The sequence below is a fragment of the Lepisma saccharinum genome, unplaced genomic scaffold, assembly GCF_977018435.1.
Source record: "Lepisma saccharinum unplaced genomic scaffold, izLepSacc3.1 HAP1_SCAFFOLD_250, whole genome shotgun sequence".
NCBI classification, from domain to species: domain Eukaryota; kingdom Metazoa; phylum Arthropoda; class Insecta; order Zygentoma; family Lepismatidae; genus Lepisma; species Lepisma saccharinum.
This window is the reverse complement of record NW_028143016.1, coordinates 521,935-527,934: the sequence shown is the minus strand read 5'-3', so window position 1 is coordinate 527,934 and position 6,000 is coordinate 521,935. Positions and strand designations below refer to the sequence as shown.

At 36.8% G+C, this 6,000-nt stretch overlaps 1 pseudogene; it reads left to right on the top strand.

Moving 5' to 3' along the window:
• The first annotated feature begins 5,573 nt into the window (after positions 1-5,573).
• On the top strand, positions 5,574-5,754 carry LOC145982555 (U2 spliceosomal RNA; annotated as a pseudogene).
• Positions 5,755-6,000: the final 246 nt, after the last annotated feature.

Sequence of the window (6,000 nt, the reverse complement as noted above, 5' to 3'; positions counted from 1 at the left end):
ATGATTCAAGATCTGCAACGATAATGGCTGGATGTTCAAACAAAGCCTTGTACATTTTGAATTCTTCGACTTCGTTCTTTTTGGGCATCAACATTCGAGCTGGTTTGTTGTCACCGCAATATATTTCATGTTCGACACGTTTTTCAATAGCAATTTGCCGTGCGGTATATATTTGGTGATTGAATTTTCTTCGATCATTAAACGTGGTCAAACACCTTGGACAAACCTCGATGTGATTTGCATACTTCGTTGCTTGACTTCTAATTAGTCGTGATAGTGAACGAATAAGGCAGTAATGGTGAATATTGTTGTTTGAAATTAAAAGAAGATTAATTATATGAGCATTATTATCGTTGATATCATTTATCCTGATGGGATGTACAAGATGTTTTTCTAACGTATAAGAATATACATTAATAGCAATGCGTTTTCCATCAGAATCTCGTGCACGCGACTCGAACTTTGATATGTCTGACAATGCCATGGGGTATTCAATGCTAGTCATCACATTTTCAAACTCTGTCTTGTACTGCTTGTAATCATTAACTCGCTCTGGTTTATTTTTCCAATGAACAGGATGCAGAGCTGCCAAGATGCACCAAAGAAAGCATTTTGAGTCATTATTCTGAATATTTAACACTGCTTTCTTGCTTTGAATGGTCGGTGGTAGAGGAACGTAACTCGATGCAGAGAAAGGCATGAATTTGTTCACGTAAACGGTTAATGTATGAGGACTACCACATAAAGACCATCTCGACCCCATAGCCTCGAAAGTGTCATGTTTCATAATCAACTCATTTGACAGATTAGAATAAAACTCGTCCAAATTTTCAACATCTGCCAAATAAAGAGCTTGGTTTTTGGTACGATGATAAAAAACTTCTGTTGTACCATCGACTTTCTCATATTCGGAATATAAATCAACGTATACTTTTATGGAATTATTTTCAAGATTACTTTTCAAAGTATTCAGTACAAAAGTTTTTACTTCACGCAAAAAACTAGGAACGTCACGGCCTGCTTCCGACGTAAATGATAAATCCTGAAGTTGACCATTAAATGCAGACCTAACTGGTTTATATTTATTATTTAACTTAATTTGTTTTGGAGCAGAAGCTTCAGCTTCAGAATAATCAATTTTTCTTTTCAATGTTCCTTCTCCGGTTGATGGTTTGCAAATTTTCAAATGTCTACTTAGATTTGGAATGCTAATTTCTTTTCCACATTGAGCACAGGCTTTAGAATGTAACAAACGATTTGCTCCGTTACACCTTGTCTTATGTATCGATAAATTATTCTTTGAAATTAGTTTCCCACAAGTGACACATTCGATCTTATCATTCTTGCGAGTAAAACAGGTAGGTGATTCCATTTTTTATATGCTTTAAAATATGAGCAAACAAACGATAGAAATTTCAGATATGTTATTTATATAAAATTAAAAAAATATATATATAAAATTTTATGGGTTATTACCAACCTGATAAAACTATTCCCTATGAAAAACTCTATGACCTTACTTGGGTTTTTCCGCCAAATTATATGCTTCTAGTCTCCTATACTTTGGTGGAGCCCGTTCAGGTTCTATCCCCCGCGATGTGGGTTCCTCTGCCGATCCAGCAAAGGTGAGAAATAAGCATTGTGCTCTGACTTATATAGATTTATAGAGACAATAGAAATCTTGCTTACTTAAACCAATCAGAAAACACCACGTATAAATTATTAGCTAATCAAAATCTCCGTTATTTTAGCTATCATATAAAAAAAAAATGCAAAATATCCCAGTTTCAATTCGATCCATTTATCCGAATCGAAGAAACCAACAATTCACATATCCCCATATCATTGTATGCTTGCCCTATTAGCACCTCTTTCGCTGTTGTGCTCAATTAGTTTTCACTAATTGGCGATTTTCTTGAAGAGGTCTAATAGAACAAGATACGGCGGTATGAGAAATATGTAAATTAAATATATTTTAGCGAATTACGCCGGCATAAGCTAAGTTCGTATTGCTAGAATGCCTTCGTCGTTGCAAGTCACCTAACCCATTCACTGGCAAAAAGAGTTAAAAATGTTGACGTACTGAAAAAAAAATGACTTGTCCCCCTCAAGCATTCATCGAGTTCCAACATTTGCACAGAGATGGCTCTGTTGTTGTCGCTTATCAAATATATATATATTTTGGAATATCTCTAAAACAGAGAGAAACAGGCAAAATCTGTTTGCAGATTTGTAATGTACACTCGAAGATAAGTAAAACTATGAATACAACCTATCCTCGGAAATTAAAAATGGCGACCGGAAGTAGGTTTATCTATTAAACGGTACGAGATAGCCAAAATCTGTTTGCGAATTTGTAATGTACACTCGAAGATAGTAAAAGTGTGAATACAACCTATGCTCGAAAATCCAAAATGGCGACCGGAAGTAGGTTTATCTCTTAAACGGTACGAGATAGCCAAAATCTGTTTGCAGATTTGTAATATACACTCGAAGATAAGTAAAAGTGTGAATACAACCTATGCTCGGAAATCCAAAATGGCGACCGGAAGCAGGTTTATCTCTTAAACGGTACTTGATAGCCAAAATCTGTTTGCAGATTTGTAATGTACACTCGAAGATATGTAAAACTGTGAATACAACCTATGCTCGGAAATCCAAAATGGCGACCGAAAGTAGGTTTATCTCTTAAACGGTACCAGTTAGCCAAAATCTGTTTGCAGATTTGTAATGTACACTCGAAGATAAGTAAAAATGTGAATACAACCTATGCTCAAAAATTCAAAATGGCGACCGGAAGTAGGTTTATCTCTTAAACGGTACTTGATAGCCAAAATCTGTTTGCAGATTTGTAATGTACACTCGAAGATAAGTAAAGTGTGAACACAAACTATGCTCAAAAATTCAAAATGGCGACCGGAAGTAGGTTTATCTCTTAAACGGTACGAGATAGCCAAAATCTGTTTGCGAATTTGTAATGTACACTCGAAGATAGTAAAAATATGAATACAACATATGCTCGGAAATTTACAGAGTTCATAGGAATTGTTATTTTATAGAAACATTGTCAGCCATAAGGTTAATTGACCCCCTTCCACTCAAATTGCATTACATACATGTGGAAGACAGAGGTATGCATATTTCCGTCCGTGGCATTACAAAAAAAACGAGCCTGACTCCCAATATTGCTTAAGAGTTTTTGGTTAGCATGCAATAGATCAGTATGCTAGAAAAAAAAACAGGGGGGTAACAAGAGCATCAACACTGCACCACCACTATTACCAGTTAGCGTACTCACTAACTATCCACCTTACTGCATACCTATCATCTTAGAAGACTACAAAATATTACAGCATAGATCGCTGTCAACTCCTATTTGTAGATTAGCCTCGCCTGTGAAATATCATATGGCAAAATTTAAAAAAAAAATCACTATCCTATAGAAATTTATGGCAATACTGAGTAGTGCCAACTTCTATTTGTAGGTTAGCTTCGCCTGTGAAATATCATGTGGTGAAATTTTTGTGGTTTAATTTGGCAACACTGCGAAGCCCCTCCTCCAAAAGTAGTAGTGGGGGCATTGAACCTATTGCCACGACATACATCGTGGGCGTTGCCGTTTACGCTGAGGGCCCGTAGGCGTTTACATTGAACCACCTTACCAAAAAGATCCCAAATTAAGATTGAGCAAAAAATAGGGCTAGAACATCGTCAAATGCTACAAAATCCATAAAAAAAATCATCAAAATCATCAAAATATGTCACAACTGAGGTTAAATACTAAGTCAACCTATAAGGGTTGCGTAGAAACAACCATTTTTACACTTTGTAGGCTATTTTAACCCGTAAAAGGCTGTAAAAAAGTGAATAGGTTAAGTTATATCACGTAAGATCATGGCATACCTACAAAGATGAGCTCCACCACCTTACAAGAAAAGTCTCAAAAACAAGATTGAGCAAAAAATAGGGCTAGAACATCGTCAAAGGCAGTAAAATCCATAAAAAAATCATCAAAATCATCAAAATATGTCACAACTGAGGCTAAATACTAGGCATACCTACAAGGATGGTCGGTGAAACAATACCTTTCTACTACTTGTATCTTATCTTCGAATCGACGCAACCACTGCTTTAGAAATGTGTACCCCCCCCCCCCCCTTTACGCAAAGCAGCAATCGTCTGCAGCGTAATTGTCTGAGAGTCAATCTGATTCCATCGTTCCACACACATTTTAAACAATTTTCATCTCCTTAAAGAGGTTTCCAAGAACTTAGGTCAATGAACTAACTAGTAGCAAGCACAATGTACAGGGTGGGTCAAAAGTCGCAATACACCTAAATAAAATAAGCCACTGTGGGGATAGGTGTCAGTGAGTGTTGGATATGCGTGTTGGGGGTGGGGGAAAACTTTATGATGAGGTTGATCTTGACGGCCGCCATCTTGAAGTCAGCCATCTTGGATTCAACTTCATTTTTTTAAATGGGAAGGGGGTCTAGCCTAAAATTATGTGTCATACGTATTTGTATTGATTTGATTTGCCTACCCCGGTCAAGGGAAACTTATACCCTGCTTTTTATTGCTATTTATTTATTTATTGACCTGCCTATGCTATTTCAGTTCTTGTGTTGCTTTTTCCGGTTGATGTCTTCAATAATTTTATTTTATTGTTATTATTATTTTATTTTATGTGAACCACAAGAGCCGTCCCCGTGTTGCTCTTGTTTTTGTATATCTCGGACGTGTTGTGCAGTGCATTATTCTCCTGTTGATTATACGGCCATGTGTTTGTAACTCAGTGTCAAGTGTGACTCTCAAACATATCAACTGAAAAACAAAAAAAAAACACTATTTCGTGAACGATAGAGTGATTACTTTTTGTGCACAAACGTCGTCTTTGTGTTGCTTCCCTTTTGTTTATATTATTTCATTTATTTTATTCTTTTTTTTATCTGTTATGTGTTTATCACCTACATTTGTGTACTGCATTCACAACGTCTGCCAAAACAAAAGGTAAGATCAATTAACAAAACTAGTCGACAAAGAAGTCAATATATAGAAGAGAAATCCAAAAGAACAAATATGAATCCCCCCCCCCCTCTCAGGGGACCTTCAAAAGTAATAACTTCTTGTACCCAAACGTCGTCCTTGTGTTGCTTAGCTTTTGTTATATTATTTTATTTATTTCTTAATTTTTTATGTGTCATGTGCCTATCACCTATATTTGCGTACAGAATTCAAAACGTCTGCCAAAGCAAAAGATAAGAACAATTAAGAAAACAAGTCGATAAAGAAGTCAAATATACAGAAAAATCCCCCCCCCCTCCCTCAGGGGATCTTCAAGGTAATAACGCGACTTAAGGAAGGAAGTAGAGTGAGTTTGCAATGGAGGTGTCAAATCATGAACTATAGCCTACTGGACATCCAATCCATCTAACTGCCATTATGGTAAATGTACAGCCCCTTATAAAAGCCCTTAGACTATACGTCTGTGACATGTACCACCACCACTGACCCCCTGTACAAAGGGCTACTGTGGCCCTTTCATATTATGCGAGTATGTGTCGCTACATGTAATATGTTATTTGTCTTAAATAAACGTTTTAAATCTGTTCTTATCAGCTTAATATCTGATACGACCTGCATTGCAGGTCCAGTATATTAAACTGATTTTTGGAAACAGGTGAGGCGGTCGTGGCTTGCCACACCCTCACCACCTGTCGGCCCGGCAGTACAGTCGGGAACGGCAGACCTTATCGAATGCAAAAAAAAAACGATTAACCCAAAAATGTTTCTAATATTTTGGATTTCTGCAATGTCAATTGATCGGATATTTAGTTGACTACAGAACATGCGACATTTCCATTGAAAAGCTTACTCTACTTCTTTCACTTCCCTTTACGTCGCGTTACTACCATTTCGGATAATCGCGACGATGGATAGCAGGATGGAACATTTTCTATATTTCCAACTTCCCTCTCTTCGTAACGCTTAACACTGACC